Below are 26704 nucleotides of genomic sequence, written 5' to 3'. Positions count from 1 at the left end.
TTGTTACATGTGTTTCGCTATGTGGACGACTTTTAGTGACTTTATAGAATTGTTCCAATAATGACCTTGACAGTGTTGTCACTAATATTCTGTAGTCCTTCTCCCCTCCGGGGCATCGTTAGAATTTCTCCCATGAATTGACTAAGCACAACCAACTCCAGTTTCTTGACCTTAAATTGCAGTTTACCGGTGCCCACGTTTGTTAGTCCTATATTCCAAGCTCTATCAGTGTTAACCATACAAGTGGGCACTTTCAAGACATGTGAAACGGGGCATTGTTATGTCTGGTTGCCTGTCTGCCTTTGAGAAATCTCGTGCACACGCTATATCATCCAGTTTCAAACGTCAGGTTTAGTGTCGGGTGCCCGCTGCCGACCGTCATCACTTAATTTGCAGTAGATCGGAGAGCCTGCGTCAAAAACCAAAATTTACAGAAAGGGCAGAGCAACTATCGAACGAAAAACCACCTTTTGTCGTTTTGTCATGCAATATATTCATTGTTTCTCCGGTAACATTAACAAGGTCGCAGAACGATATAGGATACGTGAAGTTTCTTTCAGGGCCTTGCAAACCTAAGAAAGTGCACCAACTACTGACTAATGTGAGAAAAGAGTATAGCTCATGCAAGAAAAACTATAAGAACAAGTTCACTAAATGCATATCTAATGTTATCTACGACAGAGCTATGTCGTGCGTCTGATACTACATGGACCAACCTGGCCGCTGTTTCAATTAGCGTGCACAGGAACACGAGTGATCCATGTAAACCGGCAAGGGCAGTAACCTCACCGTGCACAGCAAGAGGTGTCAGAGCAAAAGCTGTTCGCTGTATCTGGAAAACTAAATTCATTTCAAAGGCAAAATCAAAAACAGAAAGAGCACTCATCCAGGCATTCCATATCGTTAAAACGGCTGACAAATGCGTTAGCTCAACCTTTATATCTCTTTCAAGGAAGGAAATTCAGTTCTTAGGTGGGCACATTAAGACTAGCCGATGCTCTTAAAGCACATGTGTCCTTGCTATTTTTTCGCCACTGCCTCGTGCACAATTTCATCACGATTGTTCCTTGTTTTTCTATTTTGTAGAAACTCATAAATTCCCTGCCCTCACGAAATAAAGCCAGTGGGATGTCGCACTTTGTGTGTGCGTCTGAGTTTGTGATCACGTCTTGTCTTCTTCGCGCAGTTTAATATATTCTTCACAAAGGTACCCACGTGTAGATTTCTTAATCTTCATTAGTTTTTCTGTAGTGTGGTGATAACGTGTGCTATAAGAACGGAAAAGCGCAGTCGCCCTAACGCATCTGTAGAATTACGTCATCGTTGAACATCTCCTCATCTGTTTTCAAGTGTACATTTTTGCAAAACAATAGCATTGTCCACGTATATGAGCCCGGTGGCTTACCATGTGCATTAGAATATAGGAGGATCTCAAAGGAATAATACATTAGAATGCCTTGGCATGCCCACTCATACACGCCAATGCAATGCCTACAACTTTGCACTAGGCCATAGACGGCATAGAAATAGACCCTTAAGTTGCCCATAACCTTAACTCCTTGTCCTTATTCTGTAAGTCTGTTCATAAGTATTGCATAGTTCCTCTAAGGAATGTGCTTTACAAGAGCTAGCAGTAACGGAACAATTGCCGTCTTGCGGCACATAATTCTAAGAAATCTATCGCTCTTTGAAAATTTCGGTATCACTGCATTTCTCATCGAAAATCTGCACAAATTCATAGTAGGTAAAAAACAGAAATTACACTTCTTCTCTTTAACACTCCATACGTGGATCACTATATAAAAGCCAGGGGAAGCAAATCCGAATGTTGAGAGTTTCTTCATCTTCCAGTTACGATGAAAGATTCAAGCTTCAACGTCTTGGTTGTTTTTGCAATGTTTGCCTTTCTTTTACTAGTCATACAAGAGGGGGGCCAGAAATCCGCGCTTTCAGCGTCAGATGCCATCAAAATTGAGGAGCGAGCTTACGGCCACCGTCCTGCTAGTACTACTCGTCCCACAACTACTACAAAGAGGTTTAACGGGCAATTCAAGGGTGAGCAGAAGCACGCTTTCTTTTTATCAATGAGTTGTAGCCACGTACTAAAATTGAATGCAGCAAGCCTAATGCTATAACGGAGTATTGCTTAAGTAGATGCGTAGTTAAATTTCTCCGACGTCTAAGGCCTACCCCACGAATGTCAATGCAGTAAGTACAAATCTCTCATATCAGTGTGCATTTGATCGATTTGAGCTTGGCGAACCGCTTGACTCAAAACAAGTTTCCCCTGGTGGAGTAGATTGCAAGAATAAATTACGGGGATAGCAGGCCACCACTAAATAAAAGCTGCCTTTATTATTTGCCTGTTCATGCGAGGGGCAATAGTGCAACCGATCCGGTCACGCATTGAAGAAACCTAACAAAAGTTTAGTGCAGCCTAGATGCGTGCCTTTGCCTCCTGTGCTGCACTGCTTGGGGTTCAGGCACGCCAGACCGGCCTTCCAGTAAAGCGCACGTTTACAAGCCGCGCACCTGTATGCGACGCGAGACATCGCATATAAGTATCTGGTATATTTCCCACACAGAATGCAATGAAATGCATTGCATCACGACAATGTTTTCACTTGAAGCAGAAGCTTTTGGAGAGTGACACTCTACACCCGAGAAAGATCCGATAAAAGCGAGCAGAGGTACTGGGAGGTGACGGTAGGTGTGTGCCGTTGGAGCATAGATATTTGTGCCGTGGGAACAAATCGGGAGTAAGAGGGGAAACAAAGACGAAGATTTACAAATGCCAAAAAACAATGAACATCGTGCTCCCCAGTGCCATCAGAGAGTTGATTGGGCCGTAAATTTGTTGCCGTTTAGAAGTTATCGGGCCGCCAGAGCCATGGGCGGCAGTAGCAAGGCTGCTAGCGGCATCACATGAGTTATCTCTATACAATGCTTTTAAGAAAAATTCATTTTAAGGACAACCATCAATGTGCGCACCGTAAATTTATGGTTTTTTTCTTCTGCAACGACTACGTTCACGGTTATGTGGCTACACTCAGTATAAAGCAACACTTGAGTGTATTGTGTAAGACAGCGCAAATATTAGTTTAGCGCGAACTCTGGTTAGATTCTGCGCGACGAGGTGCTGCTACCAGCGCAGTTGCTGCAGTAAACCTCCCCGGAAACAGGTGATTTCGCAAAGGCGAACCCTCTAATGGAGAAAGTATGACTTACTTGTTGTAGTCATGGCTGTCTGCCTGTACCCAGTGGAGAGTAATGTTAACATGTAATGCCTTGTTAACTTAGTGAATCAGCACACAAACTATCAAGTATTTTTTGCATATAGATGTTGGCTTCGTAGACGTTAAGGAATTTGAAAAGCAATCTGAAAAGTTACTGCGCCACTACTTCAGGCCCTACGGAGTCCTCCGTCGCCTCAGTGAGGTCAACTACGACGTACTCATTCAATACACGAGTCGGCGATCCCGACGCATGCAGCCTACAGATGTTGACCATGTTTTCAGGATGAAACTGCACCACTCACGTTGACAAGGCTATTCTCACCTCCACTCGCCTTCATCTCGCTTGTGTGACACTTTCCTCTTCACAAACACTCTCAGTGTTGCCATGTATGTGCTTTCCTTTTTTTTTAAGACTGTTTTGCCTTTGAAACACGGAGACGATGCTTTCTGGAAGGGGGGTAATTCTACGAGCATAACAGTTGGCCGTGTTGTGGGTTTCCTGCTTCTGCAGAAACTGAGGTCGGCGATTAAGACGCACTGTCCGATGAGGTCTGTCTGCTTCCATTAGATTAACATACTAGATTTTAGCATACATATAGTAGCGTAACTATATATATATATATATATATATATATATATATATATATATATATATATATATATATATATATATATATATATATATATACATGAACGTTTATTGTTGCACCCCTGTGTCCATCGAGCCACGATGGTTACGACGAAACAATCTGCTATAGAGTTCACATAGGCTCAATAGTGAAAGACTACGTTCCCTAATCTCATGCATGCTCATAGAGTGCGACAGCGCGATCTCTGGCAATTGAAGTTACGAATCTCAGTAACCCGCGACAATATATATAAAAAGATGCGATTCACAACTTCGCCTCTACCTTTGGTTTATTTACCGAATAGTTTCGGTATGTCGACCAATTGTACTAAAGGGATACAGTAAATTGTAGGATCAGTCTTTTTACGTATTTATGTAGAGAAATACAAGCACGCAAACAAGAAAGAAAACATAGAAAAGTAAGGAAAAGAAAGTAAAAAGCCTGAGAGAGGGAGCCTAGAGCCAAAGAGATTACTCGTTTGTAAAAGAGATATTCACGGCGCACTCGTCACCCACCTCACCATTGGCAGTGCACAGGTTGTTGACACGGTTCGAGTCATGCGTGCTTTTAGACAATCGACGAACACGCCTGCCATTTGGTGGCGTTTTGATCAAATTGAGGAGAATGCGATAAATAGCGTGTGTATATATATATATATGTATATATATATATATATATATATATATATATATATATATATATGTATATATATATGTATATATATATGTATATATATATATGTGTGTGTGTAATTTGTTTTTCAACGCATTCTGCTGTTGTGATAGGAATTTGCATACGTTTCGGCTATGTCAGGCGGCTCTATATTCGCTTTATTGAACGATGAAGCAAAGTGAGATGTCTAGGACTCCATCATCCAATATAGCTGGTCTATCTTTTGTACTGAAATGTGGCTTGAAACTCGTTTGAGATATGTGAAAGTTATGGCTGTGCTTGAGCCACCGCGAAAGTCGAGTAGCCGGCATTCGCTCAACAAATTTCCAGATTTTGCTGTAAAATAAATTGGATACAGATCCACCGGACTTGTTGGCATGGTTAGCTAATCGCACCACTACGGAGTGCTTCGCCTCGGGAAGGAGAAATCCCTTTATCCTGGCTTTTGTCGCTGACTTCAGCTTCTAAGTTCATAAAAAGCTAAAACGGGATGCAAACATCTCTAGATGGTGAATACTGTTTTGTGCTACAAATTTAAGCGAGTAACTCCGCTTTTGCAATAGCCACCATGATATCCAAAGTATTATCCGCATTACCTGGAGAAAGAATTGCCGGAGCTCGCTGATGATTACAGCAATACTTGACAGCTGCTTGCTTAGCAAAATGTTAAGGCGTGAGGTAAAGAGCCAGTTGATTTCCTTGTGAACCTGTTAGCCTATAGGTTGAGAGCATGGTGCACGAATCTAAGTGAACAAATTGGACAAGAGGGCGCATTGAGTTAGAGACGTACTTGTTGCCGCATTCAACATATGGCATGTAGCAACGAGGAGAGACATGTTCGAACGTAAACGCAATATTAAGTACTCGCTTCCCGTTATCGTGGTAGTGAGTACTGCCTATATTCGGAATAACATTCATTACAAAATGAATTATTGGCTTTTCTTGCTGTTTCAAAAAGGGATCATGTCAATTTTTGACAAAGATGAAAATAAAATGCGATCTAATGTTAGTAATGAGAAAAATATCTTAAACATGAGAGAATCACAATAGCTACAACGTGCTCTTGCGTAACCAGTCCGACTTCCTTCCAGGCTCAGCAAAGGATGCTTGCAACTAAAGACAAAACATCCATCAATGAGCGAGTAAGGCTCCTATGCGACAGGGTTTGCACAAAGTACGTCTTTCTTGAGGAACACTGAAATGCGCAGTAGAGGAGGAAATGGTCCAGTGAATCTGTATAACCCCACATGACGCACAAATGTATGATGGTGTGAACGCCACCTACTTAGGTAGGGATTGAATTGTGATATTCAACATCGTAATACGGCAATTGAAACTTCTCATCACTCAGAGTGACCTAACCCGACATTCCAGAGAAACGATAAAGTTCCTAATCCGATGGAGCAAGGAGCGATTCCTTTAGTCCGAGAAATCGACGTTGTCTTTGAAATGTGGTCACCGGCAGCAAGCTAAAGTTATGTATAAAACAACCTACTGACCCACCAAGAGCTGCCTTTGTCAAGCTGTCTAGAGTCTCATTAAGTACTAGCCCACAATGTCGACATAACCACAAAACGTCGCAGTCTCGCCCGAAAGCCGGAGCATTGATTACGATGGCGAATTAGTAGACAGCCATAATAATTAAGTAAGGCTAGTAGCTTTATCGGCCGTATAAATGTGTAAACACTCGCTTACTAAATATGTATTAAGAAGCATGGTGTCAGCGCACTCAGACAAACACGAACACATTGCACTGGATCACTGTGGCCAATGGCTGTCAAAACGATGGCGCGAGGAAGCGCGGGAGCAGCAGCGAGCGAAGTGGCCTTCGTGCTGTCTATCGCTTCAACAGAAATTGAGCGGCGAAACACAGCGCCCGCAAAGCTAAGAGCCGCCTGCCCACCTAGACTGTGCCCCCCGAGCTGATTGCTTTCAAGGTAAAGTCCGCGAGGCTGTGCGTAGCCACGCCATACGCAGTTGCTGCCGAAGAACAAATGCACCCACCCTCCCTGCCCTCCCCGTGTTATGCGCGCGACGGAAGGCGACGCGGTTCCTCCGCACTTTACTTCCTTGCGCGCACGAGATTGAGAAGCGATCGTCGGCTCACCCTTGCATGCTTTCACTCACACATACATCATACGGCCCTTGGCGACCGTGTTATCGCCGTTGGGCTTTCGTGCGGAACATCGCTGTGATGGCGATGGCGAAAATGCATCTGGAGTGTCCATTTTATTGCTACCGCAAGAAAACCAAATTTCTTTAACATGGGGCGATATGAAGAAGTGTAGCGACCGGGGCAGCCGTGAACTATTTGTGCTTTCTAAGGACAACAATGCAGACAGACAGTATGCGCGCAATATTATGAGAGGCGCGTTGTTGGGAGCACTGCATAAGGCCAAGAAAATGGCATTGAATTCAGGTACAAGGATTCGAGTATAATCCGGTAGATAGCAAAGCTTGCAATGATTATGGTATTTCCGAGGAAAGTCCTATTACCCATTCCTCATACTTCAGTGAGGCATCCGTGGGCGCTACCATGTATGAGGGGAAAGCTTCCAGATTATCATTGAAGAGTATGAGTAGTGTCTATTTGGCCATGAGCTTAACAATCTTTGGAAAGACGCAATCAAACTTGCATGTATTACCTTCTCTTATTGAAATGACACATGAAATGGATCATGTGTGAATGTCCATGTTTGCTAGGAGGCTCTCCAGAAACATTACATAGGAAGATGAAATCTAGCCCACATAAACGGTCATTTCTGCTAAAATACTCCGCATAAACACTGCCTGAGAAAGGCTGATTTTTGGCCACACAACATGAAAGAAATGTACCCGTTCTGACACAAAGTGGGTAAGTTGTGCCGGTAACATGTTTGTATGCTCCGAAAAATGTTTTTGCATATTGTAGTTGAAATTTGCAGGCTAAATGTGGTAAAATCGCTACTAGATACAAAACAAATTCGCAACATTCTATAATTACAATATAATTTGGAATATAGCGTAGTAGTATAATAAACAACAGTAGGGAAAGCACTTCCCTCTCAGGTATGCCTCGGGTCTGGGTATTCGTCCATGGAAGAAATCCCTCACCCAAACAATGATATTCGATGGAGGGGTTGAGGCAGACAGCATAATCAGTGAAATGATATTTATACGCAAGTAGCAAACGTTGCTATAATGTACTCTATCGGCTCTCGAGTTTCATCAACCACGTTGTTGAAGTGCTACGCCTGAACAATGGCCGTGTCAGCTTCCCAGAAGGCATGGGTAATTCCTGGCGACAGCAGCATCGGTCAAGAAAACTTACAATACCCATTGTACACGCCAGTTGCTCTGCGTTGAATACATTTACCGGCAACAATGCGCAGCTTCTGCATCGGATCAAGTTAGACCCACTAGCCGGTTCCTGAGTATTTGCAGACAATTCCCCTTCTGCCAAAGAACCTAGCCTCCGGAATTTCAACATAGTGGCTAGCAGCGGCACGAGGCTGTTCTTGAATCACTTCAACGTTCTTTATTTCAATGTCTGCGTCGCCAATGGGTATGAACACAACAGATACATGATGCAAGCCATTGTGAGTGAAATGATGCAGGGAACAGCTGTGGATAGCCAAGGTGACAAACCAGACTCTGTACCCTCTCCTTGCGAAGTTAACAGTGCTTACACCATACAACACTGAAAAATGCTTAAATCTAGCTAAGTTACCGAAAACCTGGCTCATTGTCCATTAACGGGAACAGCAGCCTTTAGGTAGGGAGAAGTGGAATAATATTGAAACAGTCCAGCGATTATCACGCAGCACTTTGCTAATCAACTATTCGCCCATGTGTAGGGTAACGGCGTGTATTTTTTTTTCAGTTGCAGGGATTATATTCTAAAAAAAACCATAATGGCTTCTTTTGTATCTGGGTTCTACACTCCAAGAAATAGTTATGATGCCTTGGAAGATTTTTCCTATTTTTTATAGAATAATAATATTTCTATATGTTTGTCGCCGGTTACTTCTTCCACAAGAACATATAGTGATAAAACCTTATACCATGGCAGCATTTTGCCATTTATACATTTTATTACCATTTTTAAAACATTGTGACACTGAGTGTGGCTTGCCGGCTGTAGTGCATATATTTAAGAGTATACCCAGATCAAAGGCACATTTATCAATAGATGTGCAACTCTGCGGTAGGGAAAGGAAGATGACGAAGCTCCACATTTTTATCGTATGCAAGCAAAACCACTTCGCCATCGCTAAAACCATTTCATTTTCAAATTGCACTTTATATCCCGCATCTGCCTTTCAGTCAAGGTTTACGTGTTTTATTCAGAACCGCTTCACTAAAACTTCAGAGCTCAAAACCAGCTCCTCGCACAGTTTCGTTTCCTGAAATAAAATTCTGTGTGCTATAGTTCCAAGAGCAGCGTTTAAAAAATGGGACCTTAGAGATAATATTCGTACTTTCCTGTAGTTTTATTTTCTGCTCCTGAAAGGTACTTCGCTATACATTGAAGATGCAAGACGGCTTGCTACTAGATTAATAAACATACTTTTCTTATTGACCGAAAGAAACGATCAGAGAGTTTTATTCAAGCGCGAATATTTCTGGAGAAAATCGAACTGGCCTCCCAGTGAAGTAAATGGACAATGTCAAATCCATGTGGGAAAGCACATAGGAAAAAAAGTAACAAAAAGAAGGATTTCATAAGAGCTCACAACAAGGAAATTGTTAGTACACGTGATGTTACATAAAATAAATAATCTGCAACGGAGGTGCTCGCCTATCAGCACTAGTTATAGGTTGTAGCGGTAGGCTCAAGCAGGTCGTCGCTATATCGTAACGAGGAAGCAAGCACTTCTCGTCGTCTTATTCTCGTGCACTAGCACACCAGCTCCATGCCCCCTGCCCAGTGCCTTCCGTACAATCACTCCCCACCGAAAGAGTAGCCATCTTGGCGACCTAAGGACCGGAGAACACAGGGGGGGTCATGGCAGTGCTTGATCTGGGAGCCGTGGATAATTTCCTGGCCCCGACGACGCTGGTCGGCAGGCGTTTCGATTGGCTCGATGAGCTAGTTGACCACGGATGTTTGTTGCAGTACCCGATAAGGACCTTGGTACTTGGAGAGCAGCTTGGAGGAAAGGCCTGGAGGAGTAGAGGGTACCCACAACCAGACCAGCGAGCCAAGCGCAAAGCACGTAGCAGTAGTTAATGAATCGTGGCGAAGCTTTTGGCGCCACTGGTCCTGGGATGTGAATGAACGAGCGAGCTGGCGACATTCTTCGGCGTAAGCAGCCGCTCTAGAACCAGTCGTCCACTCCGAAGCGTCTGGCCGGCAAGGTAGAATCATGTCCATAGTGCATGAAGGTTCGTGTCCGTAAAGGAGAAAGAAAGGGCAGAACCCAGTGGTGCTTTGCGTGGTGGTTTTGTAAGCGTAGTTGACGAAAGGTAGAATGTGATCCCGATTCAAGGGGTCATATGAAGCATACATGGCCAACGTGTCACCAAGGGCGCGGTTGAAACGTTCTGTCATCCCATTAGTTTGAGGATGATATGCTGTAGCAGTGCGGTGAATGATGCTACACTCCTTTAGCAATGCTGAAAAGACGTCAGACAGGAAAACGTGACCGCGGTCGCTCAGTAATTCTCGAGTTGCTCCATGGCGTAAAATCAGGTTTTGAAGGATAAAACTGGCGACGTCTTTTGCTCTGGTAGATGCTAGGGCTGATGTTTAAGCGCACCACGTGAGGTGGTCGATAGCAGAAATAAGCCAGCAGTAGCCGCTTGGAGTGTTGGGAAGCGGAAAGTATAGGTCAATCATTTGATTAATGATTCATATGAATAGTACGTGACGGGTGGCTCACTAGGTGGCACATGAGGCTTGAGGCTTGTGTGGAGGTCAACCGCACGCAAGTGTCGTCATACTAGCAAGCGCAATAGAACTACCCACTACCTGTTTTCTCACGGCTCTACATTAACGGTCTCCTAATGTGCACGCAGGCCGATTACGCTGGTGGCAGACCTACGAACATTCAGCTGAAGGGAGAGAAGTGCCTGAAAGCCAAATTTGCTTCTTTTTTGGCTGACAAAATCCTCCTGCGATTCACGTGCCAAACTCTTATTTTTAATAATGCCTCTACTTTTTTTAAATATTGGTTATGCCAACAAGTAAAAAGAACTGCTAAAATTGGATGGTGGACAAGATGTGAAATAAACATACAACCTGCAACGTTTAGTCGTTCCGTTCAGGTAGTTTACTCGCACTGCACCATTGTTCTTTTTGACAATTTTGGCTTGGCCTAGAACCAGCTGTGATTAAAGAATTGTAGTTTTGCATCATTTCTGTGCTAAACATGCGTCACACTCGAAAGTGACTCATAATTACATTTTGCGTCAGAACATCCATAAAAAATGTCATTTTTAGGTGCAAAATATAAACGCAACTTTTTTGGTTTCTGAGCATGCATTGCGAGCGACAACGCATATAAACTCTTGGCGCCTCGGCCTAACATAATGACTTCGGCGCCTGGCTTCTATGGCGAAGGTTTCATTCTGGGAGGTTTTGGTAGTTTCTGCCACATTAGTCTTTATTTTCTCCACGATGCAAGGAGGAGGTTGGTCTGCTGTTCTTGCCGAGCCCCATAGTGTACAAGTTGAGGAGAGAGTTTTCGTATACCGACCTGTTACTACTACTAGACGTCCAACAACAACGCCATCGCGTCGTCCAGCAACCTTCAAGGGTGGGTAAACGCACATTTTCTTGTTTGAATAAGTGGTACGGTTATAGCAAAGCCACTTCCTCAAGGAAGAAGTAATAACGCAGCAATATTGCAGCGTATATTTACGCATCGATTGGCACCAAATACTCTGCGAAGACTCTCGATCGGACAAATATGCATTGCCGCACAGCCAATATTGGAATACAAAGCAATGTTACCGGCGCAGCCGAAACTGTGGAGTACTGACTGCAATTAGAGACCCCTGATATTTTCACAATTTATATGCCGTAACATCAGAACAATAGCTATTAAAATTAGGTTTATTAAGGAACAGGCCAATCGTATACAAACAATTATTTTCCCATCATTTCGTCTTCTTTATTGAAGAAAAGCTGTAAAAACAGCGCACTATGCTAATGTTTCGTGTTCACTTTTCACTTGAGGTTTTCCAGCACTTTTGTCGTGCTGGTATTTTCCTCCTTCTTTTTCTATAAATGTTCTCTTATAAATGGCACCCTGAAAACTGCATTGGTTGCTCTTTCGTAAATTGTCACTAATTCCAGCCCTTAAGGCTTAGCAACCCATTGTTGCAGTCTTTTTAAAGAGCACTGAAAGAGGTACATTACCTTTAGCAAGAGGTACTGCCACTTTAAAATTTTGGTGTCACGTGCACCGTTGATGCTGTGAGATTTCGTACTTAAGCACTACGCCTAAAAGGCATTTGCTATAAAGGTTGTGCAACAATATAAACAAAGGTCCTTGACGGTTGCGTAATTAAAGCAATGGCACTCGATACAAAAGTTATAAACAGGAATAAGGTGCCTCAGAAAGGCTGGCCAACATTTCGATAGGAGGCCCTATCTTCGTCAAAGTGGCCGCATCATCGTCGGCATGTTAGTTTTAACGGGTTAGTATAGTGACGCCACGTGCGGTTGTTGTCGGCGGTGGCTGGTTGTAAAGGGAGAGACATTTAAGAGAATGAGCGCTGTCGCCTCGCCTCTTTAAGCGTAGTTCCCTCGATGAGGGGCAGGAGCGGTAGCTGGAAGGCAGCGGCTTGGTCTTTGAAGGGACATTAGCCCCAGTAGCTCAACGTAGGCGTCGTCACGGCATCATACAGAAGTGGCGACACCCTGTGTGGTTGAGGCACCGAAAAATGTATCCTGGCGTCTGGGACTTAGGAATGCCTAGGTGAGGGTGTCTCAAAAACTAAAATTAAAAGCAGACAAAGAAAAGAAAAACGAAAAAGGGGGCAACCTAAACCGGAATACCAAATAGGAGGGTCACATGAGTAACAGCGGGCGGGGGCAGGTGCATATTGGAAAAAGTGTCGTACAGTTGATGTATGCATAAAATATGAAAGAGTAATACATTGAGTAGTAGGGAGGGAAAAATTGGAATTGGAGGAATTGGTGAGGCTAAGATTTAAGGGTTACCTGGTGGCACAATGTCTTTTGTACATTGGTTGATGATATGGGAACTTCAGATTTAATTTACAGATCTTATATATTCTAAGTTACCATGTGCCAAATTATTACCCGTTGAGCGTTGGCATTTAAACTAGTGTATGAGGTATGATTCCGCATGTTTCCTCTTTCGAAGTGCACGGAAATTTGTTTGTATTATATACAGCCTTGCTTTGTCGAATACATGACCGTGTTTGTTGAAGTGCCTGGCTACTGCTTTAGGTAAATTATGTTTTGTCCCTGCACGGTGACCGCTGAGTTTTCTGTGAATTCGTTGTCCACTTCCACCTATGTATTGTTTGCTAGCACATTCCAGACAGTAAACTAAAACTACGTTGCTTTATCTGAAGGTGAAACTCGAAGTTACCTCATTTGAGTAATTCGACGCTGTGGTTTTTACTTTATTATTACATTGAATATTTCCGTATGTAGAGCACCTGAGGCGGCCACAGGGACCGGTTCCTAACTTCAGCTTTGTCCTTAGTTTCGTATGTACAAAAATATCCCAAGAATTAGTGTTGCGTCTTTAGGCTACTCTGGGTGGGTCGGCAAATGTCTTATTAGGTTTCTGGTTGCTGGTGAGAATTGGGCACTGTTTACTCAGGATTTTGCTCTCATTTTGGAGTGCGGTTGATAATTTAGTAGTAACAAGAGGTGTTGTTGTTCTTGTTGTCCTCGGGCGGGGCTTGAGGACCCCGGCTCGATAAAGTTTTGTTGCATCGGCGTAGGCTTTTTGAAAAGCACTCTTTGGCTGGTTGCTGTTTGAGAGCGTTTTTTTTTCAGGTGATGGAGTCTATCTATGTAATCTTATTGTACAACGCAAAGGGGGTGCAGTCGTGTGGCTTGGCCTTTAAAGATGCCTTGTTTGCAATGTCCGGGATGGTAGCTCGTATATTCTAGATGCTGTTGTTTGTCACAAGGTTTCCTATACAAAGTTGTATTTAGTGTCTCATTGTCAATGTATATTGTTGTGTCCAGAAATCTTCTGCACTCCGTAAAAAATTCTGATGTGAACTTTATTGTTGGGAGAAAAGAATTTACAAATGCTCCATATTTATCTAGACATTCTTGGCATTGTCCCCCCCCCCCCCTCATGATATAAATATGTCGCCCATCTATCGAAGGTATGTGTGAGGCTTGTCAGTGCAGCGCGATAAGAAATCTATTTCCAGAATCCCCACAAAGACGTTCGCGTAGGTTGGTGCAAAGACTTACCCATACTTGTCCCACGTATTTGTATGTAGTACCTGTCTTTAAATTCGTAGTTATGCGTTGGAACTCATTCAATGAGAAGCAAGTATGCTTCAACAGTGTGGTGCATTGTGTTTAGACGGCGTTCGTTTTATCGAAGATAATCCATCGGCGATTGGAATTTTGGTGTGCAGGACCGCGACGTCTAGTGTTCAGAAAATGACGTTTTGGGGTAGTGTGCTTTTAGTATTAATGCCCTCCATAATTCTCAGTATTTCTCCATAATTCACTTATCATGAACCAAGGCACAAATCACATTGTGCCACGAGCTAACCTTTATTGTTAACCTCACCTATTTCTCCATTTCCAACTTTCCCCAATCTACTACTCAATTTATTATACTCCTGCATGTTTTTACGCATATATGAACTGTACGACCCATTTCCCCATATAAATCAGCGCCCGCCCGCTTTTACTCATGTCACCCTCCTATTTGTTATTCCAGTTTTGGTCTTCCCCCATTTTTCTATTGTTTTTCTTTGTATGTTCTTTATTTTATGTTGTTTTTTGGAACACCCTCACCAACACATTCCAAAGTGCCTGACGCCAGAATACCTTTTGCGGTGCCTCAGCCACACAGGGTGTCGCCGCTTCTTTATACCGCCGTGACGACATAAAGAAAAATAAACTGTTCATCAGGGACAGAGCCATCCGACGCTTGTGTACAAGGGAGAAAGAGACTATAGTTGTTGCTTGAAGAAGGCAATACACAGCACGCTGACATTGGAGCGGTGTTTATTCTATATCACCACGGCTTTCGAGCCAAACGCGCGCTTCGGTCTAACTCGTTTTGTGCAGTGTACGAATCTCTTAAAAAAGGTGCCTCAATCACAGCACAGGCAAACTACAGCCACGTGACGCGTAGCGCAGACATTAACCCATAGTTGCGCCTTTCTAGCTGGTCGGTCGCTGGTTACGTTCTCAGCGACTAGGTTCAACCCGTGTCTTCTGGCAGCGGATATCGAATTTCGGCACGCTTCCGCAGCTGTCCCATAGTACAACTATTAGGCCACAAACGCGTGTGTGCTTCTCTCGCACCAATACTAACTAGCTCTTTAAGATAGTTCCGTAATATAACGCATACCCACATCGGCGGTTCGGCCAAGAAGTGGTTGTTATAATGTGGTGCAAACACCGTATAACTGTTCGAGACTATAGCAGCGTATTGATAATGTCGATGATTTCCGTACTATGACAGATACCCATAATAAGGGATCAGCCTAGAAGCGCGTCCACTTGTTGATTTTAATGATGATTTCCATGCAATCGAACATACCCACAATGGCGGAGGAGGAGGGGTAGGAGGGAATTGGGGACAGGCGTCGCGAAACTGGCGAATAATATTCGGTGGCACCGATTACGCGTCTACTACGTCGGTAAAAAATTATAATTTCCATACAATTCTTTCAATACAATAATTTCCATACAATGATTTCCGTGCGAATATTTTAATATATTCATTTCCATGGGATGATTTCCATACAATAGCACTAGCCGCGTCCGTAGAAGCGGACAGTTCACGTCGTGCTGCTCCCAACGTGCTGTTTTAGAGGATTGCCGCAGTTTTATAATGATTATAATTACCATACCATGACACATAGACCCAACGGACTATTTGCTAAGAAGCGGCGAGTACATTTAAAAAAAAATAAGATGAAATCAATAAGTACCAAACCACATAACAATTCTCACATTGTGTAGCACACTTCAATAGAATATAATATGTGCGCTCGATCCCCCTAGTTCTTATGTTCTAGTGACACCCAAACTTAATGCAAACGCGGGTTGTGAAGATATGGGACCAACGCGAGGAATGGCATTGGGCTTGGGGTCAATTGCTGAACCAGGACCTATATGTAATAGAAACCTTTCCTGTTTAGCGCCACTTAACGGTTTATAGCTGCTGCTGTCTTATTAATTTTACTGCAACTTGGGCCACTGCGTTGTTTCACAAAGCTTATGCCCAGAAAGACAACTTGTGCAAGCAGGTTTGTAATGCTGCGCATGTGCTATTTACTATGTGATCGAATAAACAACTTGAGGCCCTGGATATCTGCAACTGCGCATATGCTATTAGGTGTCTGAACATTGTGCAAGCCCCCAGAATTGGTGCGTGCACACTGGGTATGTGCCTGGATAGAGAAGCGGAACAAGAGGTAAAATCCGAAGATGTCTTCGACAGAAAATTTCAGAAAGCGGCTAGAGAGAACTTAAATTGGGGACAGAAGCAACCAAGTGTATGTACAGAACAACGTTAAGGTAATGAAATGAGACGAGAACTTGCATTGAGCGAGCTAGCATTGAGCAATATAGATAGCTTTGCAACGCTGAGTGCGGCTTGTTTGTTGTGACTCCAGCGCATTTATAAAAAAAATCCAGACGAAAGGCGCATTTACCAACTGATATGGATTACTGCGCTAGATGAAGGAAGATGAGAGCTTATATCCACCGTTTTACATAGCTCTATTATATGTAATCGAAACACTTGGTCATTAGTTAAACTAGTTGACTTTGAAATTGAACTTTAATTCATGCGTCTACCTTTTAGTTAAGTTCTATCTTTTCTTTATTCAAACCTGCTTCGCTAATAATTAAAACCAGCACTCCAAGAAATTTAACTTTAGTGCTCACAACCACTGTCTCATAGATTTTTATCTTCTGCAATAAAATACACTGGGTTATTGTTCCAAGATCATCTTATAAAATGGGACCTCATTGCTAATATGCGTATTTTCCTGGAGTTTATCTTCTGTTCCTGAAAGCTACTTCCCTACAGATTCAAGAAGAAAGACGGCTTCAGACTAGATAAGAACCATAATTATGCTTTTGATAGAAAAGTACGACAAGAGATTTTTATTCAAGGACAAACACGTCTAGTATATCTTGACCTGGCTGCACGGTACTATTCCCGGGGAAGTAAATGAATCATGTGGAAGCCCTGTGGGAGAGCATGCAGAAAGATTAGTAACAACAAGAAGGATATGATAAGCGCTCACACATGATGTGACACAAAAGTAATCACATCACAAGAAGCCAACAAAAAAACACACAAATGACAGGACAGGGCAAATAACATGTACGTAATATTTGAATAAAAGAAATGATAAATAATCGAAAGGAGTTGATGAAAAACCCGTACATGTAATGCCTCCAAAAATAAATAGGGGGGGGGGGGTGGATGGTGACAATCCACTGTCAAGGCCGTGAGCTGTGACCCCGGCTAACACTCACACGTTTGTTTAGTTCTAGTAGGTAAACATAAATGCCTCAGAAAGCAGATGGGAAAACGGTGCCATGGTAGCTGAATTAGTAAGAACCTCGCATGCGTAATCCGAAGACGTGTGTTCGTTCGCTACTTGCCTCTAGTTGTTTGTTCATCCATTTTTATTTTCGTTATCATATAGTTTCTTTATTTCAGATATAAGGTAACATATATTTTCCCTATGCTGTGCTTGGTGTCTAATTTTGGCATTTATGACTAATAAGAAATCCCGCCCTCTGTTTTCTTTCTTCTCGTTCATAAAAATAAATCGTTTTGGTTGTTTAAATTGACTTTGAGAATGGTTTGTAAACCTTCTCAAGTCAGCAAAGGTCAAAGCGTGAAGGGCCTCGGAAAGACGAAGCGTGGTGCATAAAACATTTATCTGCATTATTAGCGGTCTTCAGTATCCTACCACTGATACCATACAAAATTCATGCGAATAATAATATTGAAAGCGCGTTTTGCTTTCTTTCGAACACGTTAAGCTAGAACAACAACTTTTAAAGCTGGACATTCCCCTTAACCCCACTCCCCGGAAGGGTATTATTTTCTTCTGCAATGTAGCTTTAGGTCAAATTGTTCTTGCTTCCGATGCTAAGTCTCCAAACTTGGACTATTTTCTACATGTTAGACGACATGAAATATTGAGTGCAAATTTTGCAATATATTTTTACCACCAGAAAGCGCTAACGCTAATGATAATTTGTTTCTAGAGCTAGAAGATTGACTAGTGAGTGGCCCAAACTGAAGCTGAAAAAAATGAGATGTAGCACCGGCAACACAAGTGCTGCTTGATGTAGACGACGAATAAATTATCGAGCTTCGCGAACATAACAGAAAAAATTGTCCAGACCCCCACACACTGTGGAACTCGACGGCGTCAAAGCACTTTGCAAGCAGCTGGCTGTGCAGCATTGTTCGTGGCGCCCCAACGCGTTAGCACCCTGACCAGTACGTTTGTCTAGATTCATTGTTTGTGTCTAAGACGCAAATTGAGTGAAGTAGAATTAAAGATAGTGCGTGTGCTGGATGACAGCAGTATGACGACGATGGTAACTTCACAAAGATCAATAAGCAGCAACTGGAATCATGACCGAAGCATCCATGGGCAAAAGGAGGTCTTTCACGAACACACAACCAAGAAGGAGACTGAAGGGAAGAATTGATGCCCAAATAGCGTGAAGGATGTGAAAGAACAGAAAGGAAAAAAGAATAGATGCATAAAAGTCAAATTTCTAAGGCCTAAGACACACGCTGCGCTTGGCAGCAATCCAGCGCCCAAAAAGAATAAACTGTGGCATGTCGTAGCCTAAAGAAAACAGCATCGGTGAGCAGCCATGTTGTAAAGGGAGGTATTTCAGAGAAGGACGGTGAGGTATATTTTACCTGAGAGCACTCTGTCACCTCAAGATGAAGACGCAACGTGACAAAATGTGGATCTCCGGCACGTTGGTTGGCAAGTTCCATGATTGCTCGCTGGAGAATTCTCAAAAAAAAAACGACGCGAAAGAAAGGAATAAATGCTTGAAGACAAAATGTTGTTCACTCAATCATACAAGCAAATGGAACGACAGAATGAAACGATGTAAAAGACTGGGCACATCATAAAAACAGAAAAATCTCACAGAAAGCACAACGGTAAACGAGGAAACAAATTTGACACAATAGGAATTTCTCATCGTTCTTGGAAATGGCGAAGAAGGCAAGAGCCTCACTTATGAGGAATATTATGAAGCACGCTAGAGTGTAGAATAAAGTTAGGTGCATTGGGGACAAAACACTAACAATTTTAACAAGCAGGCAGAAGGTCGGCTAGCGTTGAAAAACTAGAGGATCTATGTCTGTAAATGAACACTTATCTGTACGTAGCCTGCAGAGGGGAACAGGCATTATAGCCTTAGGTTAAAGAATCGCATGAACACGTCATCATTGAGATGTTGACGTCTAACTTGAAATATTAGTGCGGTAATTAACAGATCAGTTGGAAAGACAGAGGTCATGGTAACAATGTGCTCAACACAAGGGTATGCGATCTTATACTGGAGTCATTTCGGAAATTGCTGCAGTGATTTTCAACCAAAAATGTTATTTATAATTTCTCTATCAAAGTTGGCGTTGGCATGGAAGCGTGCTTAGCCTAAATCTCTGTTCTTTTTGTATTATATTTTCTTATTCAAGTACATTTTCATTGGACAGTTTCATGAAGCCATTCAGAGTGATTCATCATTGAGATGAGAGATCCAAAGAGTAATAAGCATTGGGTTTGTTAAGTTTATGCGTGTTTATTTGAGAAGTGCCAAAGGAATGTTGGTTGTGTTACAGATTTAGAAATGATGACAATGATGATGTAAAGTTTACCAAGATGAACTGTTTTGTGCAACGGTGAATTTTCATATTGTGTGACGCATGCAGTGCATGGCATAAGTGAAGGTTACATGCTCAGTGTTCAGCAGTGCTTGTGGCCATGACTAGGAGATCATCTACGAAAACAGCCATCCTTAAGCCTTCGTTTAGGAAAAAGTTATTTGATTGGGGGAGGTATCATACTTAACTTGTCATGGTTGTCGGTGCCTAAGACCAACAAACAAGAGCACAGTCAAGATATATAGAAACAAAAAGCAATGTACGTTAGTCGAACAATAAGTACAAACAGTACGCCAACAAACTCACCTTACCCTTGTCCAGGCGTAACATTCAGGTCGTGTTAAACTTCACAAATCACAAGGTAATGATTGTTTTCCCAAGTAAGTGTACTAAACCTTCATGTAGATGGTGTCACATGTTTGCATCAGCGATGCCACCGTATCATAGGACAGTTTGTTTGGCCGTTGAATTTGGTGAGGGCGAGATTGTCACTCTACCGTAGGATGTGGCCACGGTGCACAACTGCGAGCCATAGAGGGGCAAGCCAGACCAGGGAGGTGCAACTAGTACTCACCTCCGCCTTAGGTCAGGACAATCGATGCCACCGATTCGCCTGCCAACAAGTGCTCGAGTGCACCTCTCGACTTTTCCAAGGCCATTTCAACTCTACTTCTATCTTTATTTCGTGTTTGTCTTCCATTGCCATGTTCCATTGCCATGTTGCCATGGTCTACATGCAGTAATGGTAGTGCGGCCTTGCTACTTTCCATTTTCTTCAGTGTCACTTGAGGCCAATCACCTGTTCTTCTATTAATTAACGATATGCAACCACTCTTATGAAACACCTTTTGTTGGAGTGGCTTTTTGCAAAGACGACCCGCTTTAATATAAAGCACTTTGTTTGCAGGTCAAGGACGCTAGTGGAACTTCTTGCAGTCGTCCCCCCAAGCACTAAATGGAGCCTAGAGGTATGCACAGTCAATATTCTATCTCATATCTCGTAGAATAAAGACTATGTCATACTGGAGCCATGGCTATTAATTTCAAGGTAAGCAAAGTAGGTTATTTTTAGACAAACAATCATTGTGATATCTTTCATCTAAAAAGTATTCAAAAACAGCCCTTCTATGTATAATAAACAACAAACTGCTAAATCAGTGACACAAGTAACATATAATCCGCTTGGGAGTGATTTTACCCCCTCTTTCCCTGGAAAGCGCTTATTATTCATGAAATATCTCTCAGCTCCACCTCGGCTTTAAAATCAAGACATGCCTCCGTTCTATTTTCTCTCACCATCTTGAGCTGTCAACACACATGATAAATTTAAATGAAACGAATCACATGTGTGAAGGACACATGTTGACACCCCTATGTTGTCCTTGGTGTCATTGTTTGTTGGCTTCTTATGAAGTAATTTCATCTATGCTTTCCTTGTTGTCAGTGTTTGTTGGCTTCTTATGAAGTAATTTCCCCTATGTTGTCCTTGGTGTCATTGTTTGATGGCTTCTTATGAAATGAATAATAAAAATCGGGTCCCTCGGTTAACCCACTTTCTTCTCGTTTATTACGTAAGGAGGGTCTCGAATCCGCAACATTGATGCATTCAGGTAGCATGTGTGAGTTTATTGACCGTTTGCCTTAACCCGAAAAGATCACGTTCGCATGACGCCTGTGGCAGAAAGGATGTTCCACATCCGCCGCCAAGGTCTGCGAGTGGTGGCCCTGGCCAGCACTCCAAAGGTTCTACTAGCAAACATAAATAAATACCAAAGAAAGTGGATGGGGAAACGGCGCCGCGGTAGCTCAATTGGTAAAGCATCGCACGTGAAATGCGAAGGTTGTGGGATTGTTCCCTACCTGCGGCAAGTTTTTTTCAACCACACTGAGTTCCATTATATTATCGTTTGTTTATCTGATTTATTAGGCACAAGTAACTTCCCCTATGAATACATTGTTTAGCGCAAAACAACAGACACAAGAAAGATGCCAGGACAAGGCGCTTCCCCTATGTTGTCTTTGGTGTCAGTATTTGTTGGCTTCTTGAGCTATGGGTGAAGGAAAGGAATTCTCAACGGAATCTTAAGTATTTGCGCTTCTTTTTCAGCAACATGGAAGAAATGAGATTCTTTGCTTCAGCGGATCACAGAATACAAGAAAAGTTTGGTTGGGCACCACGGGCATTACAGTCGAGCTGAACAATAAAATTTTCCTCATCTTTCGTTGAAAGACGCTGAATGTCCTAAACTTTCGTGAAATCTTACTAGCATTCATGTAAGACATTTGAACATATCTATCGTGTACAATTTGTAAAATTTCTTTGAATGGAAATATTTATTTAACTCCCGTCAATTTGACTCAAAAAGAAGGTTTATTTTCAACACTCGGCTACTATGGCTAAACTCAGTAGCTCTTCTCAGAGCTACTATCTGGTTTCAATTCTCACTGCACTTTATTCGACTTTGCCGAACCTTTTGACACCGTTTCACAATAATGGCTTTCTCTAAAGTTGGATAATGTAATCCTTGACCAAACCCCTCTTTCTTAAAATAAAGATTTCTGCAAAGTTCAGTTCCCAGTAGGTAGTGGCCAACCATTATTTTTCGTCTTTTGAACCTGTATTCTGGGGTAATACAAGGATGTGTCCTTGGCCTCCTGCTTATTGTCATTTTTCTTACCAGTTTCCCCGACAGTTTATGTTTCTCTCTGTTAAATTATTTGCAGAAAATTGTGTTTTTTACCACAAAATTACTAAATCTGGTGACTCTTGTAACCTTCAAAGTGACCTTGACAGAATACCTTCATAGTAGAAGAGCTGGGGAATGAATCTCAATATTAACAAATCTAACTATATGCATGAATCTCGTAGTATGAACACGAACACAAATGCACTCCCTTATATCATCAATGGTACCACACTAGACCGATGTCCCCTACAATCATCTGCCGTATGATATCACCTTCTAACCTCACATGGAACGCACACTTCAACTACGTAAGTCGCAATGCCAATAGTCGGCAATGTGGGAAACTTCTCAAAGTGCTCTAATTGAACTCATGCAAAACGTTCAAAGGCATGGTTCCCGTTTTATATTGTCTAATTATTTTCTTTACGCCAGTGTTACGCCTATGGAACCTCACTCAACATGTCTCATGTCGTCCCAATGTGCACAATTGTGTCTTTTGCATCAAATTTATCATTCAAACCGCACTATAAATGAGCAAAGTATAGTACGTCTATCATGAAATCGTCCCTCTATGATCGCAGCCTTAAGATTGGTTTGCCATTTGTCGTACAAAGATATGCAATCAAGCTTATATAACAGGAGCAAGTGTTGAATACAACCACCTGCTTTATTAGCTTTATCTAGGCTAGTTCCTTCATTTCCATAAAAATTAGTAACTCTACTTCATTCAAACTTAACTGCTGGATTTTTTTTGGTCAGTTACGAATATGTACTGCGTTCATGTTTGTTTGCAGTTATGCGAATAATATCACATAACTGAGTTATTAGCAAGGCATTATAACTAGTTACATTAAATTACATTTTTTTATCTGTCAGATTGCCATTATAAGCGCAAGCCTGCAGCAAATAATTCCTTCAGCAGCACGTCTTAGTCACTGTTAACTGCTGTCCACGACTTTTGACTGTGCGATTATACAACAAAGGTGAGATTCGACGTATTCATTGGTTATAACGTCATTCTAGGCTGGCACTGGGAACAAAAACGCAAGGCATGTAGCTAGGAGAAAGCACGTTACCCGAGATTTTAATAAAATGCGCAGCGAAGCCAGTTCCCTTAGCGCAACCAGGCATTGTTCTGCTGCATAAGAAAACGCAAGTATAAGAAACCTTGCACATGCCCAGTTTGAGCGTGCGAATAATATTGTAGGTTCCAATATACGGGGTCATAAGAACTGTACCTAGTACTAAAAGTACTTTCCATTGTTAATAAAGAGAAGCGTTGCTTTACAGCTCCACAGTAAACCTGCATCTTCACTTATGTAAGCTGGAGTATTGGAGATGCTATCTCATCGGAGGAAACGCGAAAGCACACACACGGTCAAGCTTTATGCTATGCTTTTCTAAGCACGAATAGTTTCATCGCCACGCCAGCTATTTTTGGATATATCGGGACATCTACCACTTGTGAAAAACTGGGTGGAGACTACGTGCACATTATATTGAATTGCGTCGCTATTTTTCATCCAGCTGATGCGCCCATTGTTCAAAAGAGGACAGCCTTACCTGTACTTCAAGTGCAAATCTACAGCAAGCGTATGCAAAGGAAATGGCATACAGAACTCTTACCTGGCTAGATTTCGCGCATATGAAACCAACCATTATTTCAAAACAATGAGGCTGATTTTGAGAAGGCATGCTAAAACCACAGCCTGCTCATGTTATATGGGTAACTAGATGGGGTAGATATACTTTATCCAGCATGCAAGGCCTAACTCTATAGCAATTGCACGCAAATGAAATTCTATACAGGAATCTTACCTGAATTTGTATTGCGCATATAAAACCGATAATAATTTGCAGCTAATGAGGCTGATTTTGAGAAAAGATGTGAAGAATAGTGTACGTTCATCTTATTTGGGTAAATAAGTGGGCTAGGAATACCTAATGAAGCTTATAAAATTTTACTTTACAACAAATGTGTAAGTAACGCGAAGTTGTGGAAGCCATACTCGTCATGCGTGGCAGATGCTTGCCTTAGTTTTATAGAAAATTGCGAAATCGCAGCTGCCACAATTCTGAACAAAATATTGAGGTATTGCTAGTTATGTATCCGTAAGACACGAAGAATCTCCTCACTCTTATTTACCCATGCCTAAAAGAAATATTCAGAGTGGCACAATGAGAAATTACCCTTGGAAACGATTCGGGCGGCATTTATGCTCAACATGCGGGTGATATCTCTATAGAAAGCTTAGAACAAAATGTGCAGAACGGATAAACCCTAAAGGCGTGTTTCAAGATTAAATTAGACATAATGCGTAAAAGTGTTACAGTATACCACATCTTAATCCTCACTTACCCATTTATCACTTAAATAATGCACCATTCCACAGAGTGTCTTCATATAAGTACCTCGGAGTTCGCATCAGTAGCCATCTAGCGTGGGACACTCACATCTCTCATGGTGTCTGCAAAGCTAATCGCATGTAGGGATATCTTCGAAGTAACTTTGCAAAATTGCCTTCGTTTCTCAAACTAATGCTGTATAAAACACCCATTTGCACTAAGTTGGAATATGCCGCTTTGGTTTCGGATCCGCATTATAAAAATTCGGTACATTCGCTTGAAATGGTGCAAAATAATTCGGTCCGTTTTATACTCTGTAATTAAAATCGAATCGCGAGCATCACAGTAATAAAAGCTAACCTTAAAATACCTACGCTTGCTCCTCGATCTATAGTGCTTTGCTTAAGCTTTTTTCACAAATTGTATCATCATCCCTACCTGTGCGATGTAGTAATACTTCCTCCCCATTACGTTTCGCACAGCCGGGATCATGCTCACAAAGTTGGTATTCCGTTGTGTAAAAGAATTATTCCTACAGTCCTTCATACCACGGAAATCAAGTGATTAGAATTGTCTTCCCAAATCGTTAGTTAGAATTTCAGATCATAAAAAATTTGTGACTTCATTAATCAATGTTTTGTAGCACCTTGGTGTATTCGGACACTTCATAGCTATCATTGTATCATTAAAACATTGGACTGCTTCTTTGTATATATAGAATTCCTTGCAACATGTATTCTGCCTGTTCATAAGTCATTCCAACAGGACTTCCTGGGCAAGTTGGTGCTTAGATTTCCTAGGTATACTTTGTGGCACAAAGTACATTTCCTGAAAAGGGACCGAAGAAAGGAAGAAAAGTCTTCCTTTCTTCTGTCCCTTTTCAAGAAATGTATTTTGCGCCACAAAGTATACCTAGGAAACTGTTCGTAAGTATTTTGGTATAATAAGAAACATTGTGCTGCTTCTTGTAGTTAAAATGTTCTTGTTTTTTCTGTATTTTATACCACTCCCCTCTGTAATGTCTGTTCACCGTGAGGGTATAATAAATAAATAAATAAATAAATAAATAAATAAATGAAAGGCAATCTTGTGTTGCATTCTTGCGTTAACACTGCAAAATGTAGACTGGACAGGAGATGAGAAGACGGCACCAAGGGCGCTGATTTTCAAAAACTTTCACTTGAAAGAAACACGGCTTCTTTACCTTTGCCCACACGTGTCACAGACACGTAAATTCACATCATGTGAAACACGCACTTTTTTTGCACTCAAGATGACCACAAGTTTTTTTGGTCAGTAACAAGGCCGTCTCATGTCCCGCCTACGTTCGGCCCTGTCAACAGCAGGATGGGATACCAACAAACCCAAGCTGCTATTCCGACTGATATTGCTGCAGAGGGTTACGTTTGGCAAGAAACCCAGTCGTTGAGAATACTAGAGGGTCAAAGAAACCAAAAAATGAACATCGGTTAGAAAATAGGTAGCCAGCCCGCTGAAGTGCTCACCGATGAACTGTCATGACAACCGACACTTCTTTCACATGCCAATTTCAACATATTGTATTACAGGACAGGGACCAGTCAGACGTAGCAAACAGATGCACTCCTTTTCATACTCTTATTCTTCAGTGGGAAGCAAGCCTCAACACCTTAGATTTATCAGTTCATAAGCGGCCCTCATGACGTCGTCTAAAGCTTTCAGCTTTTCCGGCAGTTCAGGTCTGATACCCATTACATGGGACAACGCACCAATCCTCCATTGCAGGGCCATATGGATCTTCCACCAAGGTCGCGAAAACAACTGAGAAACTAAAAGCCTCTTAGTCGCATCCGCCGTCCAAACCGGCGACAGGCTCCACAGTTGTCGCCTGCCAGTGAAGACATGGGAGAAGTTTATGCTTTTGCTGGTGCCATCGTCACCGGCCTGCTAGCGGCTGCTGCCCTAACATGTCCTGGCCTGATCATGCCTTCAACATGGCATTATGACGGTGCTCTTGCACCACCATCTGTATTCAACGAGCAGAACGATATGTGATTGAAATTTAACATCTTCCCATCAAAACTACAGCAGAAAAA

The 26704-nt window shown here is 42.2% G+C and overlaps 1 long non-coding RNA gene across 1 annotated transcript; it reads left to right on the top strand.

Moving 5' to 3' along the window:
* The first annotated feature begins 1864 nt into the window (after window positions 1–1864).
* On the top strand, window positions 1865–21825 carry LOC135910282 (uncharacterized). The gene is made up of 3 exons (XR_010566989.2): window positions 1865–2055; window positions 20504–20564; window positions 21704–21825. It is a non-coding gene; the product is annotated as an uncharacterized lncRNA (long non-coding RNA).
* The last annotated feature ends 4879 nt before the right edge of the window (window positions 21826–26704 follow it).

This window comes from Dermacentor albipictus, chromosome 8 (genome assembly GCF_038994185.2).
Source record: "Dermacentor albipictus isolate Rhodes 1998 colony chromosome 8, USDA_Dalb.pri_finalv2, whole genome shotgun sequence".
NCBI lineage: Eukaryota > Metazoa > Arthropoda > Arachnida > Ixodida > Ixodidae > Dermacentor > Dermacentor albipictus.
This window is presented reverse-complemented; position numbering and strand designations above follow the sequence as displayed.